This window comes from Pipistrellus hanaki, assembly GCF_964339955.1.
Source record: "Pipistrellus hanaki genome assembly, chromosome: 4".
NCBI lineage: Eukaryota > Metazoa > Chordata > Mammalia > Chiroptera > Vespertilionidae > Pipistrellus > Pipistrellus hanaki.
Window position 1 is genome coordinate 94,018,551 of NC_140506.1, and position 15,112 is coordinate 94,033,662.

General features: G+C 49.9%; 1 protein-coding gene across 6 annotated transcripts in view; it reads left to right on the forward strand.

The window, feature by feature from the left end:
- Positions 1 to 15,112, forward strand: part of KATNIP (katanin interacting protein) — a 181,737-nt gene that overhangs the window by 33,056 nt on the left and 133,569 nt on the right. The window lies entirely within an intron of this gene.

Consider the following 15,112-nt stretch of genomic DNA (forward strand, 5'->3'; position numbering starts at 1 on the left):
TCCCAAGCTTGAATCCCTGACTAAATAATACTTGGCAACTAGAGTTATCAACCAGTGTCATTTGTTGGTAATAATCTCTTGTTGAATGTATCAGTTAGCTTTGTCTGTGTAACAAATCACTGTAATTTAAAAACAGCCATACATTTATTCATAATTCTGTGGCTCAGCAGTCTGGGTGGGGCTTACCTGGGCAGGTCTGCTGATGGGCTAGGTTCTGCTGATAGGCTAGGTTCTGCTGACCTCAGCTGGGATCACTTATGCATTTGTCCTTCACTGTTGTCACCTAGAGCTACCTGTCGGTTAGGATGCTTTATGTTCTCTCATCCTCCAGCAAGCTAGCCACATGGAGGTTCAAGACTTCAGAGTTTGAATGGAAGCATAGGACCTCTTGAGTCCTAGCTCAGAACTGGCACGGTCACTTCTGCCACTTTCTATTTCTCACAGCGAGCCACAAGGTCAGCCCAGATTCAAGGGTGGGGAAATAGGTCTCACTTCTTGAGGGGAAATCTACAAACTATTATGGCCATTCTTGAAACCTACCATTCTGAACCCATCTGCTCTGTGCCAGGCACTGGCTGGAACTAAGGCATGGGTGAGGCAGTCCTTGATCTCAGGATGTGCAACAGATCATTATAATACAAAGTGCCAATACAAAGTGAGAGACGGGCAAAGAAAGTAGAATTTCAGTACCCAAAGGGGGTCGCATACTGCCAGTGATTATTAATTAAGAAAGGCTGTGCAGAGGAGCCGGTGTGTAGGCTGCCTCCTAAAGGCTGAGTAGGAGATTTCTAGGCCAAGTAAAAGCCATGGTCAAAGTCACAGAGACACGAATAGGGAAGCGGCAAGGTCATTGAGCCTGAGATGGGAAGTGGTGCAAGGACTCATAGGTTACCATGCAGGGGGGTCTCAAACTCAGGGGAGTTAAAATTGGATCTTAATAGTAGCATATGGGTGCAGGGGTATGAAGGTATATATCAATAGCTTATCATAAATATCAACCAATCCTGAATTCATGAACACTTGGGTACTAACATTCTTGATTGCAAAGTGACACAGTTCTAAGGGAATTTCTCAGGCTCAGCTGGGCCCAGAGGCTCAAAAATGGCCACAGGACTTGGTCTTCGCCGTGGCTCTGCTTCCTCTGTGCTGGCCTCCTCCAGCCAGCTCTGAGGAAGCAGGTTGGGTTTGGACGCCCCATTTACTTTGTTGTTGAAAGATGAAACAGAGGGCTAGAGACCAGGAGACCAGGACACAGGCTTTATTGGAGGAGAAGACCTTGCCAGGCTGCCTTCCACAGGAGAAAGAGCACACGTGCAGGGGGGTGAACATGCCTTTTGAGGGGAGGAAAGGGAAGGGACGGGGCTTAGGGTAGTAGGCACACACTGATTGGTGGTTTCATGTAAGGCACATGATTAGAGACCTAGGGACTTAGGAATTGGGGGCTTAGGGTATTTGGCAGGTGCTGGTTGGTGGTTCAGTGCACAGTCCATATAAGGTGCCTTGTTAGGTGCTCAGGAATGTCTGTCTGCAGGTACAGGTTACGTCATACTCCATCCATCAGTTGGGGGAAGGGAGGCTCTATCAGTTGTGACTTTCATTCTTTCCTACTTTTCTCAGCTGCAGCCAGAACAGCCAGTGTGGGTTTTCTTTTTATTTAATCAACCTGCCTGGACTGAGGGCGGGGACATAACTTGGGAAGTTTGATGCTGCTGGGATGACCTAAATAAATGTCAGCTCCAGAGGGCAGTCTCCATGCTGAACAAGGGTGGGTTTTCTGCTCCTCTCTGGTAGGAGGTTTCTCTGGGAGCAGGCGCAGGTGTGCCTGTCTCCTGCAAAGAATGGGAGTGAGCTCAGGCCTGCACACACCTGTCTTCCTCTGCGAAGTGACCGAGGATGGCGACCAGCGCTGCTCAGCCAGGAGTGAATGGTGTAAACCTAACTGTATCTTAGGCCACAGAACAGCAGCATCCCATCCATCCACAGTAGGAAGTTAGCAGGGAACCCAGGAAGCAGGGAGCAGGTAACCAGTGGAAACACTCTCGCCCCCCTCTCACTGGCAGCAGGACCCCCCTAATTGCCACTTTTCCGGCTACTCCCATCACGTCAGTTGCCTGAGAGCATTTCAGATCACACTCCTCTTCTGAAAGTGAGGGAAAATAGAGAATGGGGTTGTTTATCACAATATCCAACTTCTACCCTGAAAAAGAGGGTGCTGACTCTCTAATAGGGCTTTTGCTTGGTCAGAGAAACAAGAGAAAGAAATCAATGACAAGCTGCCAGGATGTTCACCCTGATATGTCATAACAGGCCTTTTCCACCCACCTCCTCTTTCTACCTCCCCTCTCCTCGCCCCCCAGTCTGTGGAATCTGCACCTCCTAATGCCCTGTGCCTTACACAGGATGCCAGGTATAGATGATAGATCCTCCCTTCCTCCAACTGATGGACAGATATAAACTCCACCTGCAGCCAGACATTCCTGAGCACTGGACCACCAATTAGCACCTACCAAACACCCTAAGCCCCCGATTCCTAAGTCCCTAGGTCCCTAATCATAGGCCTTACATGAAACCACCAATCAGCTGAGTGTGTGCTGAGTGCCCTAAGCCCAGTCCTCTCACTTTCCTCCCCTTAAAGGTGCTTGTACCCCGGCCCTCGCTCTCTCTCTGGAAGCAGCCGGCAGTGGTACTCTTCTCTATTTTCCCTCACTTTCAGAAGAGGAGTGTCCTGGCATCCCGGTCTCCGGCTCTCTCTATTTCATCTTTCAATAGACAAGCTCTGTCCCCATGAAAGATGAGAAGACATGCTGGTGAGAACAGGTGGATGACATGGCGTGTTTCTTGGGTGGTGAGGTTACTCCAGCCTCCTTACACCTTGGCCAGAGGACACGTGGTTTCCACGGGTATTTCTCTTAGTGTTCAAGGGCCAACACGGCAAAGGGAGGATGGGCAGCTGTTCTCAGTGAGCTTGCCAGGCCCAGTTCAGCCCAAAGGTTGTTTTATTTGGCCCATACTCTATTACAGTTTTTTAGAATTAGGGGTCCACATTTAGTAAAAATTGGAGATTTCATGTAAAAATATACCCTTCTGGCTTCTTTGGGAAAGTGGAGACTTGTTCCTGTGGCAACAAGGGCCATTGCTGCTGTTGCGGATGCGGCCCTTTCAGGAGAGCTCTCCAGGCCGCCGCCCTGCCCCCATCCTGCTCCACAGCTAACGGTTTCAGCAGCTGCACTGCAGGCCCCTGCTGAGTGCTTGATGGCAGAGGTTCACAAGCATTGCTGCACTGCCGCCGCAGAACCACCCGGAGCTTTTACATACCCTCATATCCAGGCCTCTTTCCAAACCAGTTAAATCAGAATCTCTGGCAGTGTGGTCCAGGCATCCGAGCCTGTTAATTCCCCCAAGTGGTTGTGATGGGAAGCAGGGTTCACAGGTGGTAACTAACCCTGGGTGCTTCCCTGCACGCCCCATGCCGGCCTGGCTGGAGGACTCCCCTTTTCAAGCCCTCCTCTCCCCTCCCTCCCTCCCTTCCTCCCAGCCTCTCAGAGGCATACACAGGCACAAATCAAAGGCAAGGGTGGCAGACATAGAGGAGACCCAGGGTGCGGCGGGGAGAGAAGACTTCCTGGAAGAGGCATCTTGACCTGAGGCTTCGAAAGGGTTAGAAGCATTTCTGAAAAATCTCTTTGATGGTTGGCTTCAAGTCGGTAGGTACTCCCATGTAGCTGGGAAAAGCATTCTCAACAAGCATTCATGGTTCCTGCCTGTGGAGATTATATAGTGTTTATGGCCCTTAGTCATGAATTATTAATGATTTTGAAATTGTGGCCATTGTAGTTTACTCAGAAATCGTTAGGAAGTAAATTTATCATGCAGTGTTTTTAAAGAAAAGGAAACTGCAGAGGAGAAAGAAATCTTTATTCATCACCCCCCTGCCCAGAGTTCACACTGGTGCCCAGCAGCATGGGGCACTGGGAGCATGACCTCCTACTTCACCGAGTTAACTGTGAATTAGCACCCACCAGGTGCTTCTGTAGCAAAGCCCAGTCATGTGACCTTGGACAAGTCTCTAGACCCCCTCTCCTCATTTGATAATACCCACTTTGGCGGCTGGTTTGCAGTGTAAAGGCTGAGTGTTCTGAAGCACCTGGTGTAGTGCCTGACCCATAGTACCATAGTAGGCATTCCATAATGTTAGTTACAATGTTGATCATTCCTTAGAATGTCTAGTATTTAACCGAGAGAGCTTTCCCCTTGGACTAAGAGCTAAGAGGCAGCAGAACTGCACTTCTTTTTTTTTTTTTTTTTTTTTTTTTTTTTAAAGGAAATCTATTTCAGAGTGAGAGAGAGAGAGAGAGAGAGAGAGAGCGAAAGAGAGAGATATCAATGATGAGAGAGAATCCTTGATCCGCTGGCTGCCTCCTGCACACCCCCTTCTGGGGATCGGGCCCACAACCCAGGCATGTGCCCTGACTGGGAATTGAACTGTAACCTCCTAGTTCATAGGTTGATGCTCAAGCTCTGAGGGGTACAACTGTACTTCTTACTGAAGGGGGCTCCCTTGCTTCAGCGCCCCTAGGCAATTGAGCTGTGTTCTGTCCCCTCTAATCCACCTGCATCCCCCCAACCTCTCTCAGAGGACTGCCTTCTTTTGTAATTGATTGGAGATGCGGGAAAAACCTCTTGACAGCACATTCATCTACTGGGTGCACTCTATAGAGGACTGAGAAAGTCATTTAACTCAACCACCTAGGAGAGATTTAGCTTTCCTTTTGCATGCACACACATGCACACACATGCACACACGTGCACACACGAGCATGCATAAGCATTTCCTGCTGTTAAGCAGAGACTCCTTTCAGATCTGCCAGATGAAATAGGAGATTGGGATCTTGGCCACACAGCCAGGGATGGGAGACCTGCACAGCTGACTGTGTGCCAGCGTGGACACGCCTCTGCTCCCATCTCATCTCTGCACCTTGTTGTCTTGATGCACCTCTCTAATAGTTGTTCCTTCTCTAGTCCAGAGGCCAGAGAGAGAGTCTGATCGATCTGGCTAATCAGTACTAAAGGGCATTTAGAGGGCTCCTGACACCAGCCCCCCACCCAGTTTCCTTCTGTGAGAAATGCTCACCTGTCCAAATTTCAAATGATGGACTCGGAAACTGAAGCGTGGCGAAATGAGACTTTAATTCACTCTCGAGAGTGGACCTCCATTGTACAGGCTCACACGTGGGCCAGGGAACACAGCCTATTTACTCAGTCCCTCCTCTGGTTCCTCATTGGCTGAGTACTATGAGGTCACCCATTTCCTCACATGTCACCTAGGTCTTGATGTCTCCCATCGGGCCATTTATAAAAATTGTGCTGAGGCCTTTCTAGCTGACTCCACCTCCCCTGTCTAGCTGAGGCAGACCCTTGGAGAGGGTTTCCACCATAATGCTGGCCCATGTGCAGTTCTTCGTTCCTACATCCTCTTCCCTCCTCCCCACATTCTGCTTGTCCTGCGGAAATTCAGCAAATTCCATCAGAAGCTGACCATGCTTTAGTGGATCACAGAGGTCCATTTCTTACACCTCTCAATAGGCAACTGCTGTAATCAAATTTTTATGTGCCCTTCCAGAAATATTCTATGCAGACCATATCTACTTTCTCTGCCCCAGTCCCCTCTTAACACAATGATAGCATGCAATGCACATTGTTTTGATCCTGGATTTTGTTTTCACATACCAACATGTCCATAGCAGGACACATGCACAGACTTCATTCCTCTTTATGACTGCATAGTACTCTGTCATGAATGCATGGGAACATAATCCTTTATTTAGACCTTTGGGGCCAAATAAAGTTATAGAGTATAATAATATCATCCCAGTATGGCCTAGAACGGCACTCTGTAATCAAATGCATCAGTGTATCTGTAGGAAAATATGAATATTCATACTAAATGGGATTAAAAAAAGGCTATAAATTTCATGTCAGTTCCGATCCAGTATTGTTGCTAAGTAATTGCATATAAGGGCTTGCTCATAAATATATTGCTGGTTCCCGGTGGTGACTGTCTAGGCTATTAATGGTCTTTGGCTACTGTACGAGCACTTTAGAGACATCCTAGAGCAGGCATCTCTGTGCACATACACAGGAAGAGTCAAAGGTTAAATTCTTAAGAGCGGAAATTAATGGATCAAAGGGCATGTGCTCTTTTAATATTGATGCTTCTATTTTGTCTTCTAATAGTGCACGAGAGGGGCAGAGCTTCTGTCCAGGCCCCCTTGTAGAATCCTGGCCAGATTCAAGCGGGGCTGCCCTTGGCTGAGGTGCACACACCAGAGCCATTCATTGGCCACCCCGTTGTTCCCTAGTCCACTTTTCTGCGCAGGGAGTGGAGCTGGGCACTGTCCTGAGAAGGACTGGGGGCTTGTCCAGCACCTTGTTTCTGAAAACCATCCCTCATGGGCCCTCAGCTCTGAGCATGTGGCTCATTGCAGAGGACAGGGCGGAGGAAACCTGGCAACTTAGCGTAAGTTTCCGAGTCCACTCACATGCAAGCAGGGAGCCCTCCCCTTCCTTAGTGCAGCTCTCAGCATTCTTGTCACTTCAGCCTTCTGGGGAGTCAGAGCTGCTTCTTCCATATTTAAAGATCTCAACTGCTTTGTTTAAAAATTTAAATAGAGAGGGAGAGAGAGAGAAAGACAGTGTAAGCTGGTGATGCTGCATTACAAGGACCTGCCTGACATGACAGCTGACGTTCCACATCTGCACTTTTCCTCTTAGTTCACATTTCTGGCAGAGAAGAATTAAATCCATTTTACATCAACTGCCAGACGCGTTCCCAGTTGTAAAGTTAGTGTTGTCAGGCTTTCCGCTTCTTGAGTCTTGGTGTCTGCAGCTTTGAGCGTTCGGAGTGTGGGGGTCCTGGTAACATTGACAACTGATTGCTGCAGGGCGAATAGTCACATGGCAGAGTTAGAAGCTGTGCAGCAAAGCAGTTGAGCCTGGAACCCTGGAACCCTAGAACCAAACAGCCTGGGTCCTAGGCCAGGGTCCTCACTCAGGAGAGTTGCCTAGTCTGTCTGTGACTCGATGTCCTCTTGCAGAGAGTAGGGGTACTGCCTACAGAGCCTGCACCGCGGGCTTGTGGGAAGAACTCAGTGAGTTAATATTCGTGAAGTGCTTATTATGGCAGTGGCACACACTAGCTGCTCAATAATGGTGAACACTGTAACTTAGGGCTGGCAAGGTTAGAATAGCTGCTTAAAAAGCTAATACCTTCTGAGTCAGATGGGCGAGAAGTCTTCGCAAGAAAAGCGGGACGTGAACTGGTCTGATGAGAAAGTATATAAGCCCTCCCATCAGAATGACTTGCCCCTGAATCACCAGCCTACTCCAGGCTGCAGCCAGGCTGCTGTGTGCAGACATAACCCATCACCCCAGCTGCACAACAGCCATGAAGCCACAACCACCAATTTCTGATAAAATGCCAGGAAGGAGATTGACATGCCTAAAACCTTCCTGGCATCAGCTTAGCTTCCGACACAAAATTAAACTCTAGGAAAACCCCCGATCAGAGAGCTCCCGTTTGGGACTGGAAAGAGATAATTTTGACAGCTTTTCCTTCCCGAGCCTGTTTTGGCTCAGCAGTGTGCCCTTTAACAGAGCATCATCAGAGTTGCCTGTATCCTTGAATCTTAGGCATGAAATTGCATTTAAGGTGTCTCCCTTTACCTCCCCACCCCCAAAATCACTTTATGGAATACAGTGAAAAGAGAATGATGCTATCTGAGAAAAGGAGGTTCCTGTGGATTACTCGTCAAAGATATGCCTCCTGGGTGACAGTGGGCCTGTGAGAACTGCCTGTCACTAGGCTGGGGCACCTCTGCAGGAGCCCGGCCAGGGACATGAGAGTCAGGCCATGTGAGGTCCAGTCCCCAGTCACCACTGCTGACCTTTGCAAACTCATGCTCCCCTCTTTGGACTCCCGTCACTTCAGTGGTCCCCATGTCTGACAAGAGCCACTGGTTCTGTGACCTCAGCTTCATTAGGGTCCATAAGCCTGTCTCTCAGACAGTTCAAGTGGCAAAAGCCCTCCAACCAGCTGCAGCGAAGATGGGAAGTGGTGGCCTCACCAGGGCTGGTCCACAGCAGGCACAGCTGGATCAGGGGCTCTGACTCAGCACCCTCCGCTCTGCCTCCTTCCATGATGGGGCCGCTCTCCGGCAGGCTGCTCTCTCTTGGTGCCCGCCGGCCGCAGCAGCTCCAGGCTTCTGCACAGAGGCCACGTAGCACGTGGGAGAAAGCACAGGCTCTGGAGACACATGGCCTGGGTTAGAATCCTGGCTCATCAGTTACTCAAGTGCCTGACTGCCTCCTAGCCTCAGTTTCTGCATCTGTAGAGTGGGGACAATAGTGGCACCTATGTCATCAAGTTCTCAGGGGTGCTCTGAACATGCCTGACACGCAGTAAACCCTAAAGAGGCGACAGGAGCTGATTCTTCGTCTTCTCCTTCCTGTCATAATTCTCCCAGTGACTCCAGCAAGCTAGAGCAGCCCCCTCACTTCAGGGTCAGCCGGTATTCGAATTGAGACTCCTCTCAGCCTGTGGCTGTGCACCCCCATGAAGACAAGGCTGGGGTGGGGTCACCCCTGAATTAATCACATGGTAAGGAAAAGGTTTTCTCCCAAAGGACCACCGGGATCCTGTTACCAGAAGAAGGGAGGAAGGATAGCGGGCAGACAAAAGACAACAGCTGTCCATCACCCTGCCACTTAGTAGTGGGAGTGGCAAAACGGACGGGCAGCCCAGTTGTTAAAAATGCTTTCCCTCCATCCTTACCTCACAGACCCTGTGAGGTAAGCAGTATTATCCTCACCTGCAATGAGGAAAACTCAGCTCAGCTATGAGGCCTCCCGCCCCAGTTCCACTGTAAGTGCAGGGCTGCCGATCTGAAACTCCGTGCTCTGTGCACTGGTGCGCAATGGTGAGGGGGCGGATGGTTTTGGGAGACAGCCAGGGGACCTTCAGGGACCTATGTAAACACCCCCAGGCTCAGTGTCTTTATCTGTAAGTGGGAGTCAGCAGTCCTTCCTCCCCAGGTATCTGAAGATTCACTGAGGTTGGGGATAAACAAGTCCAGCCCCTCTCAGGCCACCTTCCCTCTTCTGTTGTTCTAAGCTCCCTTGAGAAACATACTTAAATATCTGTGCTGGCTGGCATTGTTGTCTCTGTTTCTTTGATTGTTAGTGCTTCTGTTTGTTGAGTTGTGAGTTTTCCTGGTGTGTTTAGTAATTTGTAAATATGTGCTCTTCCATGTTCTGTGATCCCCTGTTTTCTTCTCTGTCAATGCTGTTTCTTTTCACTCTAATTCGCTGCCAGGGACTTGTGGGCAGAGGGATGGCACTTGCTGCAAGAAGGATGGTGCTCATAGTTTGTCTTCTGAGCACAGGAGCTCCCGTTGGCTTCTGGATAAGTTTTGCCTTTCTGACCCAGAGACCCCCAGTCATGTCTCCCACTAGCTGTGTGGATTAAAGGGCCACCTCCTGGTGTCCCTGCGGGAGTCATCAATCACCCTCTGACATTTGATCTCAGGCGCTCTCCTCCCGCTGGAGAATGTGTCCGCTGTAGGTTTGGAGCCGCCCAACACCACTTCCCTTTTACAGCACTCCTTCCGGACTTCTGACGTGGCCTGTTTCTCTTCATTCATCCAGCTCTGTCTGCATCCGTTTCTCAAGGATTTCTCACCGTTTGTAATCTGCTGATGGCACCCTCCCTGTTTTTCTGTGCTCTATGGATTTTATTTTATTTTATTAATTTTATTGATTATGGTATTACATAATTGTCCTCATCCCCCCATTCCCATCCCAAACTCCTCCCCACATATGCCTCCAACCCCCTGTTGTCCATGGCCTCTGGCTAGCCTATATGCATGCACACAAGTCCTTTGGTTGATCTCTCCCACTGTGGATTTTAAATGGCGTCATTTCTGTGGATATGGAAAGGAGAGGCTGATGTGTGTACTTGCTCTTGGTCTTTCCAACTTGAATCCGTCTCTAGATGACTTCTTGTTAGAGTTGCCATCTTCCTGGTGAAGTTCATTTTTCTCTAAATACACACGGTGTCAGAACCAAACTGAATATTCCCACTATGAATTGATCAATGCAGGATATAGGGAAGGGTGTACTTTATAAAAGAACTGGGTTCAAATACTAACTGCTCTCTGCTGCCTCTGTCAAGTCCCTTCACTTATCTAAACCTCAGCTTTCTTACCTGTCCAGCCAGTGGCAATAATGATCCTAACACTTAGCTCAGTCGTCGGCAAACCACAGCTCGCAAGCCACATGCGGCTCTTTGGCCCCTTGAGTATGGCTCGGCGTTAGAACCACTTCTTCAAAATAGATTTGCTCAGGCTGAAAACCGACTTCTACGCATGAGCCACAAAGCTTCAAATTCACTGTACGTGCGTGCCTGCATGTGGTATTTTGTGGAAGAGCCACACTCAAGGGGCCAAAGAGCCGAATGTGGTTCGAGAGCCATGGTTTGCCGACCACTGACCTAGCCCATATACTAGTGGGAGTATCAGCTGAAACAGTGTGCTGAGTGTTTAATATGGGGCCTGCCATACAGTAGGTGCTAAAACATATTAGTTCCCCTCCACTCTGTGTTCTGGCAGAATTTCTAACATGCTCACTGTGTGTGCTGTGGGGTGGGGGTGTTTGGCAGCCACACCACACCCTGCTAGCCTGCCCTGAGCACATTAACTAAGAGCCCTGCCTTTGTCTCTTTGTGTCATGGACTTTCTCAAGCCAGACTTTGCTTCCAGAGCCTCTCCTTGTACAGGACCTTTACTTCGGCTGGGATGCATTTTATCAAGCTGTTTTCATCCATCTCTGGCCTGTGGCAGGTGATCTAAACCCAGATTTCGTCATTCAGTTTATTCGGTGTGACTCCCGTCTGAATGTCATCCACAGAATCAATAAACAGCCTTTCATAGCCAGAGCCAGCCATTGATAAAGTTATGGCCTGGGATGGGATCAAAGACAGAACCATGGCGGGCCACCCTTGGGGGGAAGAGTTATTTAGATGGCTGGGCAAGGTGATTAATTTGTGCAGTTCCTGTAATAGCACGTCCTTGTGGCTTGATTCTAATGATGCCATTAGCAACCATGGGGTGGGTGTTATTTACTGTAGGCCAGGCACTGAGGTAAGCGGTTTTCACATATTAGTTCTAGTTCCCATAACAGTTTAGAGTAAGTATTTGTATTACGTAGGACAGTTGAACAAACACAGCCTCAATCCACTTTAGTCGAAGGGGGACTGTGTTACTTCATTCGAAGGCTCTGAAGAGCAGCTGCTTCAGAGAATCCAAGGGCAGTGATGAGTCTGGGTGTCAACATGTCAAGAATGGTTTGAAGATAGTGAACCAGTGCCGGGGTCCTCGGGGGTCCCAGAAAGTCCTCTCTCTGACTCTCACCTCTATGCCTGTCAGCATCTGTGTCACTCTCACTCGGCACAAACCCGCTTTCTCTATTTCTCTGTTCTCCTGGCAGAAAATCACCCCACCAGCAACTCCCGAGTTCACGTTCCTCCTTTCAAGAGAAGAGTCAGATCTCCCTGAACTTTTTAGTCCAAACTCCCCAGGATTGTTGGCCCTGCTTGGGTCAGGTGTCTGCTCCAGTCCAGCCACCTGTGGGCAGCGGTGGGGCAGCAGTCTCAGTGCTTGACCCGTGGCCATAGGCAGGGTGATGCCCAGAGTCTGGCAGCACATGTCATAAATGACAGGTGGGAGAAAAGAGAGGATCTGAGCAGCCAGAAAGCCTGTGGTCATCCCTGAGATGGAACGAGGAGGGGTTCAGGGCTTCAGCTTCAAACCTGCCGAGACCTGGAGCTGACAGCCGGGGGGACCTGGGCTTGGGGAAACCTGTCCAGCTGCGTCTGTTTGGGATGTGGAGCCATCGATTTTTTCTTTTTCTTTTTTGAAATGGGAGGTAGGGTAGGTGGAGGTTATACAGTAACACATGAAAACAGCTTCCTTAAGAAAATTGTTTCTGACCTTCTAGATGAGGCTCAAGTCCCTTTTGCCAATGCCTACCTCTCCCTGAGCCCATCTGCCCCTCCTGGAATGGCTGTTGTCACGAGCTTGGCATGCACCCTTCCAGACCTTTCTCTGCGTGTCTGTGTGCCCGAGGTAGCCATACACTATATGTGGTATTTTGGAGTGTGTATATTTAACAGAATGAGGTCACGATGACTGTGTTGTTCTATAACTTGGTTTTGTAACATGTAACTTGCCTCACCTCTCTGAAGTATACGAAGTCCATCCTGGGCGTTAAAAATAAACTATGTCTTTGAAAAGAAAAAGTCTCATTACAGCCAGGTAGGGACAGACCGAGGGTTAGTTAGCCATTTTCCTGCCGGAGGCTTAGCATTTTGAACATTCCTCCTTGCGCACCTGTGTGTGTCTTTCCAGGAGATTCCATGGAGCGGGTCGGAGGACATGGGAGCTCTGTGAGGACTGCTTTGTCTTGTTTTAGTGAATACTGCCACATCACTCCCCAAAGTGCCTCTGTCGCCTCACTCGCCAGCCAGCCGTTGCAGGTTTTTAATGAGGGAAGCCAGGAGATCTGTGTCTTAAGCAAATCCCAGTGGTGGGCTCTGGGTTGGAAGGAGCAAGCAGGAGACCAAGAGATGGTGGAAATTGCGGGCTGCTGTTCCACTCTTAAGAAAGCACATTCAGCGAGGACACAGGCTGCTTTAGGGGCTGGAAGAGACTCCCTGCCCCTTCCCTTCCTCCTCAGCCTGAGGGAGGACCGCCTCCTGCAGCCTGCGCCAGCCTCTCCCCTGTCAGCCATGTTCTGTTCCTCGCCCTCCTCGCCAGCTGGGAGTCCTCCCCTTTGCACAAACACGCCAGAGCAGACGTTGCAAAGCCGCTGCTTATTAGTGCAGCCACTCCTCCGGCACGGGGCCGCGTGGCGTTCTCTGCTGCCACGGTGATGACGCTCAAGGGCTGGTGCTGATTGTCACAGCCCGGCCTGTTCCCAGGGTGGGGGGGCAGCCCCTTTCCGGAGGCAGAGCGGGTCCTACCCCCAGCTGCTCTCCCCAGAAACAGGCTAGCTCAGCCTCCTCCTACACGGGGAAAAGGGAAGTTGCATCCTTAAAAAAGTCATGTCATCTTTTCTTTGTGTGAATTTCGGGTGGTGTTAACTTTGTGACAAAAAACGCCTCTGGGTAGCTCAGGGAGCTGGCTCTAGGGTAACTGTGAGTTCAGATTTTGTACCATCATGATTAAAACTTCTGGATGTTTCTAATCGATGTCATCTTAGTTACCAATGTTTACTGAACATGCATTATACACCAGGCAGTGCTCCAATAATCATTTCATATGTATAAGATGGATGCTTTTAGTCATCATCCCCCTTTTTTTGCTTTTTAAAATTGAGATATAATTTACACAAAATAAAATTCACCACTTAAAAGTGTACAATTAAACAGTATTTAGTATATTCACAATGCTGTGCAATCATCACCGCTGTCTCATTCCAAAACATATCACCCCGCTAGAAACCCTCATCCATTAGCAGCTGCTCTTCATTCCCGGCAGCCACTCATCCACTTTCTGTCTCAGGGATTTGCCGATCTGGACATTTCATATAAATGGAGTCATACAATATGTAGCCTTTTGTGTCTGGTTTCTTTCATGTAGCAAAATGTTTCCAAGCTCATTCAGACTGTGTGAGTGCTTCTTCCTTTTTATGACCCAAGGATATTCCATGGGACGGACACGCCACACCCTGTTTATCCAGCCATCCTTTGGTGGACAGTTGGGTTGCTTCCACTTTTTGGCTGTTACGAACAGCGCCACTAGGACATCAGTCCAGTGGGCCGTGGAGGAGACTGGCACAGGTACCTCCTTCCGCTCACACCAGCAGGGCAGGATTCTTGCCCAGGCACCTGCCTCCACAGCTGAGTCCTGACCGTCTCCCTTGCTGCTCAGCTATTGATCGAAGACCCAGGAATTGAGGGCCAAAGTCACATACCTCCATGGCAACCAGGTTTCAGAATTTAAAACTGGGGTCTGGCCCTGGCTGGAGCGGCTCAGTTGGCTGAGTGTCATCCTATACATCAGGAGGTCGTCAGTTCGATTCCCGGTCAGGGCACATGCTTGGGTTGTGGGCTCGTTGCCCAGGGCAGGGCATGCAGGAGGCAGCCGATTGCTGTTTCTCTCTTGCATCAGTGTTTTTCTCTAAAAAAAAAAATTGGGTCTGTGGTCCAAGGAATTCATTGTACTTTTGGGACTTGGGTCTGTCCAGTTTGAATTCAGGACCACTGTGGGAAGTCCTGGCTGAGTCAGGATTGCCCATTCAGTTCAAAGAGTATTTATCGATGGCCTTCGGTGTCCTGAGACTCAGTCCTGCCTAGGAGCTGTGGTCAAGGGGGAAAGACCTACTGTCTTAGTCCCCAGGAAGCCGGCTCCGGGCCGGAGACAGCCTGGCAGGAGATTGGGGAGGGGGCGGAGCCTGGTAGGAGGTGGATGGGGAGAACTCCTCCACCGTCTGTGGGGGTGAGGAAAGCAGGCTTGGGCAGGGGAGGAGTTGAACTTCCATGCAGGCTGTGATGATCCATAGGGAGCTCTGGGGATAGTGGCCCTCAGAGGTGTTTCCAGCTGAGACAAGAAGCCTGGGTCTTTGTACCCTTGGCATCGACCAGTTTCAGAAAGTAGAAATTAGCAGACTTTCTGGAAGGGACTCGGCTTTGAGCTGGCCAGCTTTCACCATTGCCGGCAGCTGGGGTGCGAGTGACCTAGGCCCAGCTCAGGATCCATGACACGTGCCTAGGTCTATGTCCAGGGGCTTTGATAAGTGCCCACCAGGGAGCACTCTGTGAGGATGCTTCCGGACACAGCCGAGGGAGGCCGTCACGCAGTCTGTGTGGGGGCAGGCAGGGAACAAGGGGCATCTTACCAGTGACATGCAGCCTTGAACCGCAAACCTGTACTTCCAACTGCCAGCCCCTGAGCTCCTCTTGGGTGTGCCTCTGAGTCTCAACACAAGTGTCCCGAACTGACTCTGCCCTGCTTCTCCCCAGCCTTCACCTCTCTGAGAATGCCATCACCGACTGCCA